Raw genomic sequence first — 19,325 nt, 5'->3', positions numbered from 1 at the left:
CCGCCATCACCATCATCACCGATGTGGCCTCTCGACCCCTGATTCATACTCATTGTCCATCGTTTGTCTCAAATCACAAAAAATTGTTCGAACACCCATCCTCGATCTTTGTCGTCAGTTATCGGTGATCGTCACCGCCGATACCAATAGGAGCGTCGCCTCATTCTGACCAAAACCTCACTAGCCATTCGCCGAGACTTACCTCCTTTCGCCATGGAGAGGGCCCCGAATCTCGTCGGAAAATCCCATATCTCCTTTTCTGCACCTAACTTTTAAAACTTGTAGTACAGTATCTAACTTTTAGGGGCGCTTTCATTTTGGTCACCTGACTTTTAATCGTTTACAATAAGGTCCCTATTGTAACCATTTGCTGACGTGGCACTTAACCGCCATTAACTCCCTCCCCCTTCTTATTCCTCGTTTTCTTCTTCTTCTCTCACTCACACCACCACCCACCTCTGGTCAGCGGTGGATCACACCACCATCACCATCGTCACCGATGTGGCCTCGACCACACCTCGACCCTGATTCATACTCATTATCCACCGTTATCCCAAATCACAAAAAATCATTTGAACACCCATCCTCGATTTTGTCGTCAGTTATCAGTGATCGTCACTGCCGATACCAATAGGAGCGCCACCTCATTCCGACCAAAACCTCACTAGCCACTCGCCGAGACTTACCTCCTTTCGCCATGGAGAGGGCCCCCGAATCTCGTCGGAAAATCCCATATATCCTTTTCTGTTTGATCAATTTCCGGCCAATAAGGTTGTTTGTTCACCCACATCGCCACCACCGTTGAAGTTCTCACACTGTTTGAGCAAAACCTAGTCGATCGTGTCTCCTCGTCGTCATCCCTCCTCCGTAGAGACGAAGAAAAAGAAGGCAGATAAAGAGGAGGAGAGGAAGGGAGGAGGGAGGAAGGGGTTAACGATAGTTAAGTGCCACATCACAAAACCTAACGGGAGAGTACGGAAGGGACCTTACTGAAAACAATTAAAATTTGATGATTGTACTGTAAGTTTTAAAGGGTGGGTGACCAAAATGTAAGTACCTAAAAGTTGGGGACTATTTATATACTTTACCCCTTTTTTGATTTGCATGCTGTGGAAACATCGAGAAACGCTGTCGAAGCTTAAAAATTGCTTCACCACGTATATGTTTTTTTAATATATAATATAATATTTGTGGGCTAATATATCTGAAAAGCATGATCGAAGAAAACTGAGCTTTGATAATAAAGGATGTGAGGAAACTATAAGGTAATTTCAATCTTGCAGGTAAGTATATACTTTTATTTTGAAAAAATTGTTAAATTTAGTTCATAAATATTATTGTATGAAATAATAAAATTATATATATTATTTTTTTAAAATATATTAAAATTTAGATCTTAATTTTAAAATTCTAGATCCATCATTGATTTCAACTACGAAAATGTAATATGCATCAAAACTTGACATGCATTTTGATTTCGATCGAACATACTCTCACCTACCTTTTCGACTCAGCAAATATGTTTATTATTAATAACATATGACTACATAAAGAAAAAGCGATAGACTCTCACGACTTGATCATATTAGATCATGTCATTATAATAAGGAAACAAAAGCATTAATTATTCGACTATCCAAGATCAAATCAATTAGGTCTCTCCATCTCACTTAAGCTCTACACCGTATCATCCTGTCACGGTCAAATTGAACATTAAAAAAATCTCTCCGTCTATAACGCTTGCCAACAAGCGATGATCACTAACCAATCCTACTTAACATGGATTTTAAGCATTGACACAACGTAAGTTCATCTGCAACACTTAAGCTGTCAACAAGGATACCCTCACCTACCTGATAGACATCTTCTTCTTGATGAAGCTCGACACTGCTATTGCAACGTCACAGCTTGAGACATCCAATGTATTAACTTAATCGGTGCTAAATATATCATCTTTTTAATATCAAACAGACGAAAGCAAAACACCCTAATCAAAGTGGTACCTTTTTTTTCCTTGATAAAGACACCCTAAATCAAAGTGATACTTGCGAATATTTGGGAACAAAGAACCTCGCCTTCAGCAGGTGGTACGGTACCTGCCACACCTACATGCTCCTTAATGCACGTCAATCATGTCATTCACCGATCGTTCAACATAAAAACTTGTGTAAATTGACCTTCAAGGACTTTGTCTTAATTAGTCTATTAGTTCCTCATTTGTTTGAATTCGAATCTATTAAAATTTAATTATCATTCGATTTGAATTAATTCGAGACAAACTTAAGATCGAATTAAGAATTTAACGAGTTGAGTAAATCCAACTAAAAAATATTCATAGTATCGGCTGTCAGGATAAGATCCGAAAGTATGGCCACTGAGAAACCAACCCTCCTGAATCCAAACTTTCTTCATTACTTGGGAAGAAAACTGGGTTGAACCCTTTATTATATCCAGTTGACTTGGAAAGAAAACTGGGTTAGGGTCATTTTCATTACTTTATTGTCCATTACTTTTGAAAATGCTGATGGATTCTTCATTATATTGAGAATGTGTGTTTGGATTTTGGTTACAGGTGGGGTTGTCCTCCTAGTAAGTTTCCATGGACATAGTTCAAAAGAGACATGTTATCTGTTGGAAGGGAAAGTAAAGGTGTACCCTAAGGGATGAGTTGCACTTGGGAAGTTTCTGTGGCTGTTGACAAAACTGTAAATTTGGTTGACTGCTTTCTTTTCCCCACTTTTCTCCCTTGTTATTATGAAATCAATATAAATGCTTGGTGTGATGTAACCTACCTATACTGTTTAAGTTTGGTGATTGGTATCCCAGTGCTTTGAGCTTAATATACCTTTATTTTATACTGAGACCATTTGATTTCTTAGTTAACTTATCAAATATGCGCTTATTCCATGATATATGCGTCTATATTTCTTATCTGCAATGGAGAATCTATGCCTAATTTGTCCACTTCAAAATTCAAATTTTCTTAGATTGATAATCTATTTTAGTAAAGGTAACAGTCATGGATCAATACTCATAAAAGTAATGCTCTAGGAACAAACAAAAGCACCATTGTAGGAAAAGTACGAGTACAAAAGCATTAGACGCAAGCCAATATTCTCATCAAATTATAAAGCAGGAACTAAATAAGGAGCACGTAGTTAATCTATATAGAGGCCTTACATGATAAATAAAAATCCTAAGAAAACTAAAAAAATATCTTATTACTCAAAATAAAAATAAAACTGAACTCTAAAAAAGAAATATAATAAAGTTGATAAACATTCAAATATAATAAAACTCTTAAACAATATATTCTAAATCGTCCAAAATAAGTATAGAGGTTCATTCTAGGGTCTTAACTTGGATTGTGAGCTTAGAACTTGAAAGGGGTGATGGTTACGAGATGGTTTCTAGGTTAACTGATTGTTACTTGTGCGGTGATGATACAAGAGTGCTGGGCTATATTGTGAGATATGGGTAAATTTGTGCTGAAAAATTATTTTTCCTGTGTATTGCGTTTAAGGTTTTATTTTCTCAATTTGGGAGACATTTATAATTAAGGGTGGATGTATTTAAATGGGATGAGGAGTAATTGCATACCCATTATTTAAAAAAAAATTAGTATAATGTAGTAGAAAAAAAATAAGAAATTTTATATATTAATTTTTTTAAAAATGAATAAGTATTAAATTTTAGACTCGTTTTTTTTTAATTTCTAGATCTTCTATTGTTTATAATGTTCGGAAAATATGTCAGGATTACATGACTTTTTTTATGTAAAAAATTCGGACGATATGGCGTTTTCCTAAGCTCCATGCATGACTCTACATAGTCGGTGGACATAAAAATGGAGCTGGTCGGAGACCCGAGTCGCTTATATGAATCAAACGAAGATAGTGAACTCGCCGACTTTTTTGAGGAGCTAATGTGGGTGCCATTGATAGAGCTTTGAAAGACGAAGAAGACAAACATGAGAGCTAATACGGGAAGCCGATCATATATTTTCCAAAAGACGTCAGTGGATTGACACAGTAACATTCACCTTATTTGAAAATAATAGTTTTTTTGAATACATTTAATTTTTTTACTTCCATGTTTTATCAATTTAAAATTATGATTAAATTTATAGAATATACAAGTAATAAATATCAAATGTATAATTATGTCGATTTTCTGTTAACTGTCACTCACCCTATCAATTACGGTTTAACGACAAAAGACATAATTAATATTATTTGAATAATTAAATGGCCTAATTATAAAATATTGATCGACGATTAAAATATAATCGCTCATAATTGAATGATCATTCATGTATTTTTCCCAAAACAAACTTGAAAATTAGAAATTTGTTGAATTGACTGCAATGTTAAAAAAACCAAATAATAGAACTTGCTCAGACTACATGATAAATTTTATAAAAAGAAAAAAACTTATTTTCCATTTGAACTCGTATGGGGTATGCAACAAATTCCTCTTGTATTATTATAAAAAAAAAACAAATTCATCTTGTACAATTAAAAAATGTCCTCAAATCTTTAAATAAATTTGAATGTGCCGTATTTTCTTTAATTTTTTTCTCATTTGTATGATTTTCTTAAAGATAAGCTTACGGTTTTTGCATCAACTTATTTCGTATCAGTATAACAAACTCGATCAAAACAAACTGTAATGGTATGCATATATATATATATATATCATTATATATATTTGAGTGGCAGAGAAAATAATTTAGAGAAATTTCGTGAAGGAATAATAAATTACAAAATCTATTAATGTATGATATATATTATCCAGGGATGAACGTGGAGAGTCCATATCCTCTTCTTGCATCTCTTTCATGGCAATCATCCACGTATTCCATTTCCCAGTTTCAACCGTAGGATATATATATATTTCCATTTCCAAAAATCAAATGAATATAAACTAGTTGACACTTTCCAGAGAATCTGCATTATATGTTTGCTACGCAACAATGGCCGTCCACAATCTAAGCACAGGAACATATATTCATTTGAAAACCCAATTCCCTTTAGTCCTAAATTAAAGGCTTTTAGTGTTCTTAATAAACCCAGAAAAGTTCCCTTCTTAGTTCCATCAATGGGTTCTTCTGCTTCTTCCCAAAGACCCGACAACGTTCAAGGTATTCTCTTTTGTTTGCATATTATCAGAATTTCGGTTAATTCCTGCCTTTGAATATTTTCTTGAGGGAAAAAAATCTGAATTGAATTTGGTGCTTCAGATATTGATGGTCCATCCGGTACAGAGGCTGCTGCAGTTGACTATGGTTCTGTAAGTAACGGGGAATGAAGAAAGAGGCTTACACCTGAACAATTTTATATTACTCGACAAAAGGAACCGAAAGAGCTTTCACTGGGTATGTTCTGTCTGTTCATAGAACATTTTCTGCTTTTCAGGTAACACTTCTTCATGATTATTTTCGATGTTATCTTCATGGATGATTATGTGCAGGGAATACTGGAACACCAAAACATTTGGAACTTATTGGATCATAAACTTGATCCATTATGGGAGCCTAAACCCAAACCCAAACTAAATTGATGTCATTACTTACATCATTTAATTAAAGATGTCATTGCTTACATCATTTAATTAATGATGTCATTGTTTACAATTTAGTTAGGTGAGAGTTAGATATTTGTTGAATTTGTAATGGTTTAAATTAGTTATTTGTGTGGTGTAGGATTGTTCTTGAGTAGTATAAATACCCCTTCCATTTTAGTTTTAAAGCATCAAAAAAAATTAAGAGCTTCTAAGTGAGTGAAGAAACAAGTCTATAAGAGTGAGATTGTAGTTCTTGTTTTTGAGTGAGAGTACTCTTGTAATATTTGTTTGAGTTTCAATTAAAGTTGTTTGTGTGAGTGTTTTATTTCCAACAAAGTGTATCAGAGCGAGTTGGAAAGATCGAAGGTCTCGACGAGAGGAACACGACGCCGCCAGAATTTTCTCAATCTGAGTTCTGACGCACCGCCACGCACCGCCGGAAGACTACTGCCAGAAATCGAGTTGACTCACCGGTTGAGCCGAGTCAGCCGAGTTGGAGCCCTTGACCGAGTTGTCCAAGTCCCTCCAAAGTTTTTTTTCATCGTTCCGGATTCATCCGTGCAATCGGATTTTACAAAATCTCATTATATTGAGAGATATGGCAAATGGTATGGCACCATTCCAAGTTCCGACACTCAACAACAACAACTACGACAATTGGAGTATCAAAATGAAGGCACTTCTTGGTCACAAGATGTGTGGGATATCATAGAGAAGGCTATAACGAGCATGCGGATGATGATGCTTTTGCTACTCTTACACCAGATCAAAAGAACTTTGAAGGATTCAAGAAAGAGAGACAAGAAGGCTCTCTACCTCATCTCAAGCATTAGATGATGATGGTTTTGAAAAGATTCAAGTGCAAGCTCTAGCAAGGAAGCGTGGGAGAAGCTGCAAACCTCTTACAAAGGATCCGAGCAAGTGAAGAAGGTTCGTCTCCAAACATTAAGAGGTGAATTCGAATCCTTAAACATGAAGATCTGAGTCTATTTCAGATTATTTCTCAAGAGTAGCTGTTTCTAATCAATTAAAAAGAAATGGTGAAAAGTTAGACGATGTGAGGATAATAGAGAAGATACTCCGTTCGTTGGATCCAATTTGAGCACGTCGTCGTGACGATTGAAGAAACTAAAGACTTGGAAGAAATGAAGATCGAAGCTCCAAGGATCATTGCAAGCATACGAAGAGAAGCATAAAAAGAAGCATGAGTTACTGAGCAACTCCTCAAGTTGCAACTCAAGGATATGCATGAGAGCCAACGCAATGATAGAAACCAACGTGGCCAAGGCAGAGGTAGAGGCCATGGACGAGGTGGAAGTCGAGGTCGTGGACGAGGCTGGAATTACAACAATAACAATTCCAAAAACAACTATGAGAAAGGAGAAAGCTCAACACGGCCGTGGAAGAATTAATCCAAACTCAAAGTATGACAAATCTCAATTCGATGTTATAATTGTCAAAAATTTGGGCATTATGCTTCAGAATGTAGAGCTCCCACAACAAAATTGAGGAGAAGGCCAATTACGTGGAGGAAAAGACAGATGGCAAAGAAACTCTTCTTCTAGCACGAAAGGAAACTGATGGTGGCCAAGCAAATTCCTGGTATCTGACAGTGGTGAAAACAATCACATGTGTGGAAGGAAAGACATGTTTGTGGAGCTAGACGAGTTAGTAAGTGGAAATGTTTCGTTTGGAGATGATTCACAATAGCAGTGAAAGGGAGAGGTAACATTCTTATCCGTTTGAAAGATGGGAGACATCAATTTATTTCAAATGTCTACTATGTGCCCAATATGAAAAGTAACATTTTAAGTTTAGGGCAATGGTAGAGAAAGGTTATGATATTCATATGAATAATTATAATTTCTATAAAAGATGATAAGAATAACTTCATTGCTAAAGTGCCGATGTCAAAGAATAGAATGTTCTTGATCACATACAAAATGATGTTGCAAGTGCCTGAAAGCTTGCTACAAAGATGCATCATGGCTTTGGCATCTCGATTTGGGCATCTCAATTTTGGAGGTCTAGAGCTATTATCTAGAAGGAGATGGTGAAAGGACTACCTCACATCAACCATCCTGACCAACTCTGTGAAGGGTGTCCTATCGGAAACAATCAGGAAAAGCTTTCCAAAGGAGTCAGAGACAAGAGCTAAGAAGCCACTCGAGCTCATCCATACCGATGTGTGTGGACTGATCAAGCCAAGCTCTCTCTGTAACAATAACTATTTTCTTCTTCATTGATGATTTTTCAAGAAAAATCTGGGTATATTTCTTGAAACAGAAGTCAGAAGTTTTTGAAGTCTTCAAGAAGTTCAAAGCAGCAGTGGGAGAGAGAAAGCGGTAGAAAGATCAAAGCCATGAGATCCGATCGAGGTGGAGAATTTACTTCCAGAGAGTTTCAAGAGTTTTGTGAAGCAAATGGAATTCGTCGACCATGACAGTTCTAGATCCCCCCAGCAAAATGGTGTGGCAGAAAGAAAGAATAGAACAATCCTCGACATGGCACGAAGCATGCTCAAAAGCAAGAAATTACCCAAAGAATTTGGGCGGAAGCAGTATCGTGTGCAGTCTACTTTGTCAAATCGATCTCCACAAGAAGTGTATGGGGAAAGACACCGCAAGAGGCATGGAGTGGAAGAAAGCCTGGCATTTCCCACTTGAGAACCTTTGGAAGTATAGCACATGTTCACGTACCAGACGAGAAGAACGAAGCTTGATGATAAAAGGAGAGTTTATCTTCATCGGCTATGATGCTAATTCGAAGGGCTACAAATTGTACAATCCAGACAATAAGAAGTTTGTGATTAGTCGAGATGTGGTCTTCAACGAAGAAGGAGAATGGGATTTAACTCTCATACAGATGACTTCAATTTCTTTCCTCAGTTGAAGAAGATGAGAGACAATGAGGGAGCAACTAGATGAATCTCAACAAGAGCTTGCAACTCCACCCACTTCACCAACATCAACCACTCAAGGAGACTCATCACCTTCATCATCGTCAAGGGGAGTCAAAGTGAAAGAGTTGTGCAACGCACAAGAAGCCTTAGAGATCTCTATGAGGTAACTGAACGACAAGATAATCTTACATTATTTTGTTGTTTGCCGATTGTGAACCAGTGAGCTTTCAAGAAGCGGTACAAGAAAAGAAATGGAGAGATGCGATGGACGAAGAAATCAAGGCCATCGAGAAGAATGACACATGGGAACTTACCTCACTTCCCAAGGGACATAAGGCGATAGGTGTCAAGGGTGTACAAAACAAAGCAAAACGCCAAAGGAGAGATTGAAAGGCACAAGGCGAGGCTAGTTGCTAAAGGCTATAGTCAAAAGGCTTGGAATTGACTATGATGAGGTATTTGCTCCTGTTGCTCGATTGGAGACTATCAGACTAATCATTTCTTTGGCAGCTCAAAACAAGTGGAAGATACAACAGATGGATGTAAAGTCCGCCTTCCTAATGGAGTTCTTGAAGAGGAACTTTACATTCAGCAACCATCAGGTATGAAGTCAAAGGGCATGAAGACAAGGTGTTGAAGTTGAAGAAGGCTCTTTACGGGCTAAAACAAGCACCAAGGGCATGGAATAGCCGAATCGACAAGTACTTCCAAGAGAATGGCTTCAACAAAGTCCCTACGAGCATGCTCTATATATCAAGATCAAAGATGAAGATATTTTGATCGTGTGCCTCTACGTGGACGATTTGATCTTCACTGGAAGCAACCCAAGCATGTTTAATGAATTCAAGGATGTGATGATGAAAAGAATTCGAGATGATAGACATGGGGCTCATGGCGTACTACCTTGGCATTGAAGTTAAGCAACAAAATGATGGAATTTCATTTCATAGGAAGCTATGCAAAGGAGATACTGAAGAAGTTCAAGATGGAGAACTGTAAGCCAATAAGCACCGGCAGAATACGGGATCAAGATGACCAAACATGAAGAAGGCGAAAGTGTAGATCCAACATTCTCAAAAGTTTGGTAGGAAGTCTACGCTATCTAACTTGCACGAGACCCGATATTCTTCACGCAGTTGGATTGGTTAGTCGCTACATGGAATCCCCAAAACCACCATTTAAAGCCGCAAAGAGAATCTTCGCTATCTGAAAGGTACAATGACTTTGGCTTGTTCTATTCAGTTTCTAAGATTACAAGCTTGTTGGATATAGCGACAGTGATTGGGGTGGAGACATAGATAATCGAAGGAGCACTACTGGATTCGTATTTTCATGGGATATTGCATTCATGGATGTCAAAGAAACAACCGATTGTCACATTATCCACTTGTGAACGGATATGTGCTGCTACCTCATGTGTTTGTCATGCAATTTGTCTTAGAAATCTATTGAAGGAGATTGGTTTGATACAAGAAGAGCCTACCAAGGTTTGTGTCGACAACAAGTCAGCCATTGCCTTAGCGAAGAATCCAGTATTCCATGATCGAAGCAAGCACATTGATATTCGCTACCACTATATAAGGGAGTGTGTTGCAAGAAAAGATGTGGAAGTGAATATGTGAAGTCACAAGATCAAGTTGCTGATATTTTACAAGCCACTGACCAGCGAAGACTTCTTAAGATTAAGGAACCTACTAGGGGTCACGAGATCAAGTTTAAGGAGGGTGTTGGATCTAAACTTGATCCATTATGGGAGCCTAAACCCAAACCCAAACTAATGATGTATTACTTACATCATTTAATTAAGATGTCATTGCTTACCATCATTTAATTAATGATGTCATTGCTTACATCAATTTAGTTAGGTGAGAGTTAGATATTTGTGAATTTGTAATGGTTTAAATTAGTTTATTTGTGTGGTGTAGGATTGTTCTTGAGTAGTATAAATACCCTTCCCATTTTAGTTTTAAGCATCAAGAAAATTAAGAGCTTCTAAGTGAGGAAGAAGAAACAAAGTCTTATAAGAGTGAGTTGTAGTTCTTGTTTTTGAGTGAGAGTACTCTTGTAATATTTGTTTGAGTTTCAATTAAAGTTGTTTGTGTGAGTGTTTTATTTCCAACACTTATCACTGCATATGTTGTGATACACCTCTTTTCGAGTAAGTTTTCTGGATTTTCTTTTCAGATTTACTGGGGAATTATCAATTGAACCTATGGCACCGTGATGCTCAACATCCAGATCATCGACAAAGTTGATAGTGGACCGGCTGGCCGTCGTATTATGAACCTGTAGGAAATAATGTGCAATCAAGTTAGATCTGTCGATAATTTTATGCCTCGAGAAGAAGTTGTTTGTGCTACTTGCAGTGCTCATCTTGGCCATGTCTTTGATGATGGTCCTCCACCTACGGGGAAAGCGACACTGCATCAATAGGTAAACACAGTTGCTTTGAATTTCAGGTTCCACCTAGGGTTTTCAGCTTTAACAATGGTTGTTTTGCAGTGCTTCCCTGAGACTGAAACCCCAGTAAAAGCTTGGAGTTGCGATTGAGAGCAGAAGAGACACTTGTGGTTCACAAAACTCGATTACTGTTGGTTTGATTGGCTTTGGGTATATCATTTTGAGGTAATAAATGGCAGATGGATCATAATCTGCAACGAGTTATGAAAATCCTTTAAAAGAACATAGAAAATCACTTAGATATTGTGTTGAAAACAAAATTATTGTTGGAATAGAGTATTTTATTATAGTATTTTGACAGACATTTGAATCATCGACTTCTTTCGGAAAGATGTTGGATCATCGGATCTTTAGATAGATGTTTGGATCATTCGGCATCTTCTGTTTTATTATTTGTTAGATATAAGGTTCCAAATGTATGTAGTATGGGAAGATGCGTCTTTCCGACGTCTTTCTAAAGACAAATGATTTGAGCGTCTTTCTCTCCATTACCATGATAAGCCTTTATTTTTTATTAGAAAATATTCTCGCTTAAGAAAATAAGATTTGAACATAATATTATATTAATATACGCCATCTATTATGGTAAAAGTTTTAAATAAATATTTGTTGATGGAATAAAGTGGATACTCTTGTATGTCGCGTGTTATTTTTTAAAGTTTAGGTGGATAATTGTTATAGGTGGTTAAACGATCATTAGTTAATGTCAATATTTTATTCTTTTATTAGATGTTTTATAGTGATTCTTATTGGTAGAGTCAGAAATATGATGATGGCGTAGATTGACACACTTAATTAATGTAGTAAGGTGTCAATTGTTTTAGACTCTGATAAATCATGTAACTCTATTAGAAATTATATCAAAGGATCGTGACTTTTCGAGAAGTATAAGTCGTCTGAGATCTTTTTTTTAAAGATGTTCTTATGTAATAGAATATGAGATTATTTTAAATTAAAACTAAGATTAAATTGATATAACTTTAAAATATTAATGATTTAATAAATTATTTTGAATTAGGATTAAATTAATATAATTTAACGGCGAACGATCAAAGCAAAAACGAAACATATCTATAAGTGTGATTTTAAAAATAAGTAATTGGATTACTAAAATAGAAATATGAAATTAGATAAGTGACCAAATAGGTAGTTTAGCCATATATAATTGGTATGATTGAAATAAGGGATATGTAATGGAACAAAGAGGTTGGTCCCATAGCCATAGATAGATAGAGTAAGAGGGCGACCAGGTAAAACCAAATATCATTGCCTTCAATTTACACGGATAATATTTTAACAAAAAAAGATTCGATCTATCCAATCCAACGGCTGTAAAGTAGGGTGAAGTAATTACAGAGAAAGGGACCCACCATTCTCAAAAAAAAAAATGAGGCCTGTCACCCTATAACTGACTAATCGTATCACAGACCCTTTTTATTTCTCTTGTTCCATCTTTATATTTTATTGGCTTAAATGCAACATTGGCCCCTAAAGTATACCTTTTTTTACTGAGTTGCTCCTAAAGTGTTTTTTTTAAAAATATTTTATCCCCTTAACTTTAAATCGTTATCTTATTTACCCCATTTTTATTAACTCCGTTAAAAAAATCATGGACTAATGAAAACATGCCACATCACCATTTTCCAGAATTTGTTTTTTCTCATTAAAATAAATGGTGATGTGGCGTGTTTTGATTGATCACTGAGATTTTTTTTAATGAGTTAACGAAATGGGACAAACGGGATAACGATTTAAAGTAAAGGGGACAAAATATCCTGAAAAATACTTTAGGGGATAACTCAATAAAAATGGTATAATTTAGAGGCAAATGGTGCATTTAAACCTATTTATTTCTTATGGGTAAATTATACGGATGGTCCCTTGTATTTTTCGATCGGATCGATTTTTGTCACCAGTTCAAAGAAAAAGGTTTTAATCCATTACATTATCGGTTCAAAGAAAAATATTTTAATCCCTTACATTATCGGTTTGTTTGATTTATCTCTCTCGATCGTTAACTTTCGTTAACCCATTAATATAAATCTGACTTGGAAATTAGAAAATAAAAAAACCAAGTGTCATTCTTCTTTTTCTTCTTCTTTCCCTTCTCGTCTCAAAAAAGCATATGCACCAAAAGGAACTGCAAAGAATGAAAGATTTTGTCGTCATCCATGACAGTTCTCCCATTCCCAACTCTCGAACACCGCCTAATCTCTGTCACTGCCATCGTTTTTCATTTAACAAAATCAACTCATCTTTTCGCAAGCTTTCTCATTCCGAAAAACAACGCCAACCCATCTCTTTTTCAGTCCCCACCGCCCATTCTCATTAACAACCTTACCATTCCCTCTTCTCCACCATCCTATGGAACCTCTCTTCTCCTCGAGACTTCCCGCTCAAGTACTACGCGGACCTCACTCGAAGCTGGAAGAGGATGGTCGTCTCGACTCTCGAGGATTTTGCAATGACGTCAGAGACATTTAACTATCGAGGATGATCGATCTTCTTCCTCACCACTCGATGTTGGCCCATAACATGTCCCCATTTGGCTTCACCAACAATCTTATTCTAACGCCATTAATTAATATTGAAGTTGATTCATTAACATGTGTGTGTCTCTAATATTCTATGCATAAAGAAATAAGTAGAACTCGGCTGAATCATCTTGTTTCCTTTCGAAGACGACGATAACAAACCAGGCTTGAATATAAACAAGGCATGCTTTGACCAACGAATTAAAAGCCAGCCATGAACATCTTAGTAAACTTCAACTCGTCTTGTTTACTTGAAAGGATTCATTTCCCTGAACTTCCATTGAAGATGCTTCACATGAAGAACCAATTGGTTATCGATTCTATCTTCATTTCGGGCTCAACCCTGTTGTCGATCTTGTTCTTATACTCGATCGAGATCTCATGAAACATACTTTTCTCATAAGTTTGATCCTCGAGCTGGATCTCTTTCTCCAGATACATGCTCTTTTCTTAAAACTGTAGGCCTGCAACCAGTTACGGATAAGTGTATTTCTTTAGATCCTAACGAACAAAACGACATCTTTATCATAAACGATAACAATGTAGTACTCGTAACTGGGTTCGATTTTGCCATTGAATTGGGATGCTTTAAGGTCCCAGAAGACATTTACAACTTTATTCATCGCCATCGATGATTAAGTGTCTGGAGCCTTGTTTTCTCCAAAAATACCATGGTTTGAGCTCGATTTTGCAGGTGTATTGATTCTCTCCTTCGGGACTAGAGATTGATACTTATAGGCCATTAAGCAACAGATTATTGCACCAAGTGACGGTAATCAAATGGCACTGGTCGGCGATCTTCGGCCGAAAAACTGACATGAAAACACTCTGCCTGACCTGGTTACTGCTGTTGAATCACAAGCAGAGCAGGAACCCACCCGACAAGCTCTTCTTACATGATTGCTTGCAAGAGAAAGTACATCCAATAATACATGGAAGAAACTGAGAAAAATTAGAAGAGAATTTGGGGACATTAATGGACTATGGAAGTGATTGAATGAGTAAAGAACGAATCTTTTATATTGATTTTTTCCACTTTTTTCTTACTTTGGATCTTCAGTTCCATGCTCGGTGAGAAGTGAAGAAATTCAAATTTTAACCACATTTGGAGTATAGAAGAAGAAGACGTGGATTAAAAATAAATTTAGATTTTCAAAATTTATTTAAACTAATATACTCGGGTTGTGATAAAAAATAATAACAAATGAAATATTAAGTATTTTCTTAATATAATTAGACCAAACAGTAACAAGGTTTTCTAAAGCGTTTGATGATTACTAAATGAAAATAATAAAAGCTTATTGAACTAGACAGATAGTCAAATACCCTAAAATCCTACCCAACGCATGTTTCAGCGCGTGATTCGCCCTCGAAAGCCAGAAAAAGACCCATTCAACCCCAACAGTGAAAAACAGAGATCCCAAATCTAAAAAAAACACAAAGCAGTCATAAAATTGAAAAAAAAAGAAGAAGAAGCATTATACGTAAATTCTCCTGTACAAAAATTCCGAAAAGAAAAGCGTTATGCTTAGAACAAGTATTGCCAGATCTCTCATCTAGTTTTCAATGATTTCGATCTGTTGCTGCTGCTGATGCTTCCTCCATTTGCACTCTTTTGCTGGGAAGAAGATGAAAAGAACCCAAAAACCGACCCGGATTTCGACGATCCTCTCAGGGGACGACATTAAGAACTGGAGCCACTCTAACATTAGCCGAATACGACCTTTCCATAACCCCTCGCTGTTTGAACCTTGAACCGCCATTGAAACTACTCGGACTGCTTGAACTTCTTTCCAGGCTTTGGAACATGATTTTCCCAGAAGAGTTCATTCTGGGACTATCACTCCTTTGAGTTCCACTACTTGCATCTGCCGTTTGATCGTTGGTATCGGATCCTGACCCAGCTTTGGGCTTAATTATCCTCATTCTACGAGAGGCAAAAGGGTTGGGACTTGGGTTGTTGTTGAAACTCGGCTTCTCGGAATCAAGTGATAGCCTTGGGAGATCTTCGTGTTCATGGCTTGAAGATGAAGAAAAAACGATAACCTTGATGATGAAGCTACAGGTAACGGCTCATGGTTATCTGAGTCTTTCAACAAGGGAAGATTCATGAAGAGTCGGTCGTTGAGGTTGATGATGGTTTGGAGTTTCTGTTAAAAAATGCTTGAGAGATTTCGGGGTTGAGAGTTGGGAGGTTGATTATTACTGTTTTGAGAAGAAGATTTTTTAAGACCAGAAATTCCCTCCACTACTTGAACTCTTTGTAGCTTTGCCGGAAACCTCCGTTTCTACTTGTCGGCGGCGAGATTTGGGTGTTTCTTGAGACGAAACGTTCACAGGGGATTGCTTCAGCGTTGAGAAAAGGGAGGAGCTTACCATCTGAAAAAAGCTCATCAGCTGGAAGCATGGTGACGGGTCTTCTTCAAGCCTGAACTCAAAGTCACCGGCAGCCGTCGCTTGATTCTCAGGCGGATCATTAAATAACCGCGTGAAGAATAAGTCGGTGTAGGCTGGAAATTACTCTCTGACGGCGAGACGCTGATGTTGTTAACACAAGCAGAAGGCATGAAAATGTAAAATAAAGGGAATGAGTTGAAATAGAAAAAAGATTTTGTTTGAACTTGAAGCAGCTAAGAGGTTTTGTTTTGGATTCGGTTTGACTTGGATTTATTAAGACTCTAGGGTTCGTGAGGAAAAATAGGATCTGTCAGTGGATAACTTCCAAAAGGAGGCTCATCTATTTCATATTTAATAATATAAAAGTAAGTAATTATTAAATTCAGGGGTAAATGTTTTAGATGGTCATTCAGTTTAAGACAATTTTACTTTAGTATAATTTCAATTTAGTCACTATTTTCCTGGAGCTCTAATTAATCCGGACCGACCTATATCACACACCTGATTTTGATGGTTAATCTCTCCACGAAGATTTTTGCATACTCAAAACCTCGAATTCGAAATCAATCAAATGTTTGATCCCTAGCAATGTGAGTGGTAAACTATCCAATTAATTATTTAACTTATAGGCTTATTCATGTTGATCTTAATTTTTTGTTTAGTCTTTTAATTTTAAATCCCTTAACAGATATTGACATAATCATTAACAAAAATAAAGCGTACTTTAATTTATTATAATAAAATTCACTTTATCAATCTTCGACCTTTCTATTGCCTCATCCAGCCCGCATGATCATATCCAACTTCGTACACTGCCCATTTTATCAACTATTGATACAATAATGAAGTTCAAGCCAAATCATGAAGATGTAATGATAGGGATAAACTTCATCGTCGAGAGGGAAACAATCCGAATCACCAATTAAGATTATAGGAAAGTTTTATCATGCGACAACTTTAATATAAGGATAAGGAAATACGTTATTGATTTTGTTATTATTTTTTTTTAATAAAATCGATAAAAATTAACTAAACATTATTATTTCTACCTAAAATATTAATATTTTTTAACATTTCTGGTAAAGTGTCCAATAATAACAAAATCGGTAGAAAAAATAAAATCGATAGCGCTTTACCGGATATGTTAACAAAATAGGTAAACGCCTAATATACAAAAATCGTAGAAATAACAAAATCGTAGAAATAATAATGTTTCCGATAATCTTTAACCGATTTTATTAAAATAATAATAATAATAAAACTGATAACGTTTTTCTTTAAACGTATATTAAGACACTTTTCCATCGTAAAGGAGGTAGGGATGCATAGACAATCAGAATGTTTACCTAGAAGCAATCACTATTGAAAGAGTACATAATAATCCACTGATCCCGTGTTCCTACGCCACAAATGAATAGAACAAAACGATAAGATAAATTTACAAAAATAATAACTCATTATTCAAAGACTTGCATGTTAGAATGTATATGGCTTGAGATTCAAATATTAACACTCTCAAAATAATATATAAGCACAAGAAAAAATATAAAACTAAAAAAACCAACCAAATCAAGTAACAAATTGTAGGTCAGAACGATTTTTAAGTTCAGAATATTTACGACTTTATAAAAATTCAATTTAGAATCACTATCGACCTTTTGATTTAGGTAAGGTCGAACACATAAAAATCATCTTTTTAAAAAAATTAAAAACTTTATAAATACAAACAAGCCTATGTTTTACTAAAAAATCATTTTGAATGATTCAAGAGCTGATTACGTGTAAGAAAGATTAACACGCCAACATGCCGAAATTAGTACTAATATGTTGTTTTAATAATAGAATCTACCAGTTCGAGTTTAAATTTAAGTGTGATCTTTTATTAAGGTTGATTTATTCAAATTAGTGAATTTAAAAAAATCATTCAAATTTAGAGAGGAGAGAATGTCTTTACTTGGAAAAGTTAACGAGAGTCGTGTTTCAGCAATCTAGAAGCCTATCACATCGACATTCTAAATGAAACAATTTGCCTTTTGTTTTGTAAAAACTAAACCGATGCAAATATGAATGCACTGAAATATCATTGAACAACTAAAGTGTGGATGTTGATATCAGAAAGTAACAGTATAATCATAATTAAAACAATTCATTTTTTATAAATTTAAATACTAGATCATTCGAATAATCAATCATACTTTAATAATTTAGAATACTTTTCCACCAACTAATCCATCAACATATATCATTATTAAATAGTTATAAAATTTATGGATATACATTTATTTAAAATAATAACATTTATTCAAAATATACCTCTCGTTTGAATGATCGTAACGAAAATGTGCTTCAGTTATTTAGAAAGTTTTCCACGATTTATTCTCACAATAAATTACCATTTAAAAGATATACGATACAATTCATTTTAAAGAAAACAATATAAAAAACATAAGAAAAATACAGATTTATCTTTGAAATAATAATATTAACTAATCTGATTAATTTAATCTTTTTTTAATTAACTGAAGTTCAAGATTTGGGTGAGGGTTTGAAAGTTTGCAACGGTTAGAAGAAAGAAACTTCTCAAAAATAATTTTTTGAGAATGCTTTTCAAGAGTAATGTTAAACGAGATTTTTTATATTTTTGTTCATTTAGATATAATATGGATATTTGATTATTAGGGTCGAATTAATTACAATATGGCCATTATATTAACGTCTAATACGAAAATAAGGAGGGCCATGGATATCACATCTGAGAAGGGTTTGAATCTAGGTCGGGATTATGTCCACGAGTATTGGGAATGGGGGAGCTTCGAGCTTTACGATAAAGGTGAGATAATACCATGGTTTAAACTCATATAATATAAGATGAGATAATATGAACATCTTTGATGACTCATTCAATTAATAGATCTTATTATGAGATATTTTAATGGTATAGATATTTATGAGTTTGATTTAAAATATATTTAATAATTAGTTAATGAGTTGTTTAATTTAAATGGTTAATAGATATCAATTTTTTAAAAGATATTTAATTATGAAAAATAACCTCAGTGACCAAAAATCCTAGATAATATACGATTTTGATCAACTTTTTTTGGATTTGCAAAAATGACCAACAAAATCGCAATGCGATCTCTAATTCGCATTGCGATCTCCACTATCGCAAATTCGCGTTGCGATAGTTGAAATCGCGTTGTGATTTTTCATTTCGCGTTGCGATTTTTCATTTCGCGTTGCGATAGTCTACAGTTGTTGTTGCGATTTTCCAATTCGTTGCGAAAATTCTTTGTGATAGTTAAAAAAAATTTGTTTCTCTAAAAAGATAGTATCCGCGCGGACGTGTCGAATACACTATTACCATGATCATGACCACGACCTGAGACGGACGGCGGCGGCGGCGGCGCGCGAGAGTCCCCCTTGTTCTCTATCACTCAACAGTAAGTAGAAAGGCAAGCCTTAAA

The 19,325-nt window shown here is 35.6% G+C and overlaps 2 long non-coding RNA genes and 1 pseudogene across 2 annotated transcripts; 2 read left to right on the top strand and 1 right to left on the bottom strand.

Annotated features, from left to right (window-relative positions):
- Positions 1–4,955: 4,955 nt before the first annotated feature.
- On the top strand, positions 4,956–5,487 carry LOC120133767. Its single transcript, XR_005517122.1, has 3 exons — positions 4,956–5,143; positions 5,243–5,377; positions 5,473–5,487. It is a non-coding gene; the product is annotated as an uncharacterized LOC120133767 (long non-coding RNA).
- A 5,100-nt stretch (positions 5,488–10,587) lies between these two features.
- Positions 10,588–11,244, top strand: LOC120133768. Its single transcript, XR_005517123.1, has 3 exons — positions 10,588–10,625; positions 10,706–10,900; positions 10,970–11,244. It is a non-coding gene; the product is annotated as an uncharacterized LOC120133768 (long non-coding RNA).
- Positions 11,245–14,941: 3,697 nt separating this feature from the next.
- Positions 14,942–16,076, bottom strand: LOC120133747 (annotated as a pseudogene).
- Between the last annotated feature and the right edge of the window lie 3,249 nt (positions 16,077–19,325).

This window comes from Hibiscus syriacus, unplaced genomic scaffold (genome assembly GCF_006381635.1).
Source record: "Hibiscus syriacus cultivar Baekdansim isolate YM2019G1 unplaced genomic scaffold, ASM638163v2 tig00110596_pilon, whole genome shotgun sequence".
NCBI classification, from domain to species: domain Eukaryota; kingdom Viridiplantae; phylum Streptophyta; class Magnoliopsida; order Malvales; family Malvaceae; genus Hibiscus; species Hibiscus syriacus.
The sequence above is the reverse complement of the archived record's forward strand: the minus strand, read 5'-3'. Positions and strand labels throughout refer to the sequence as shown.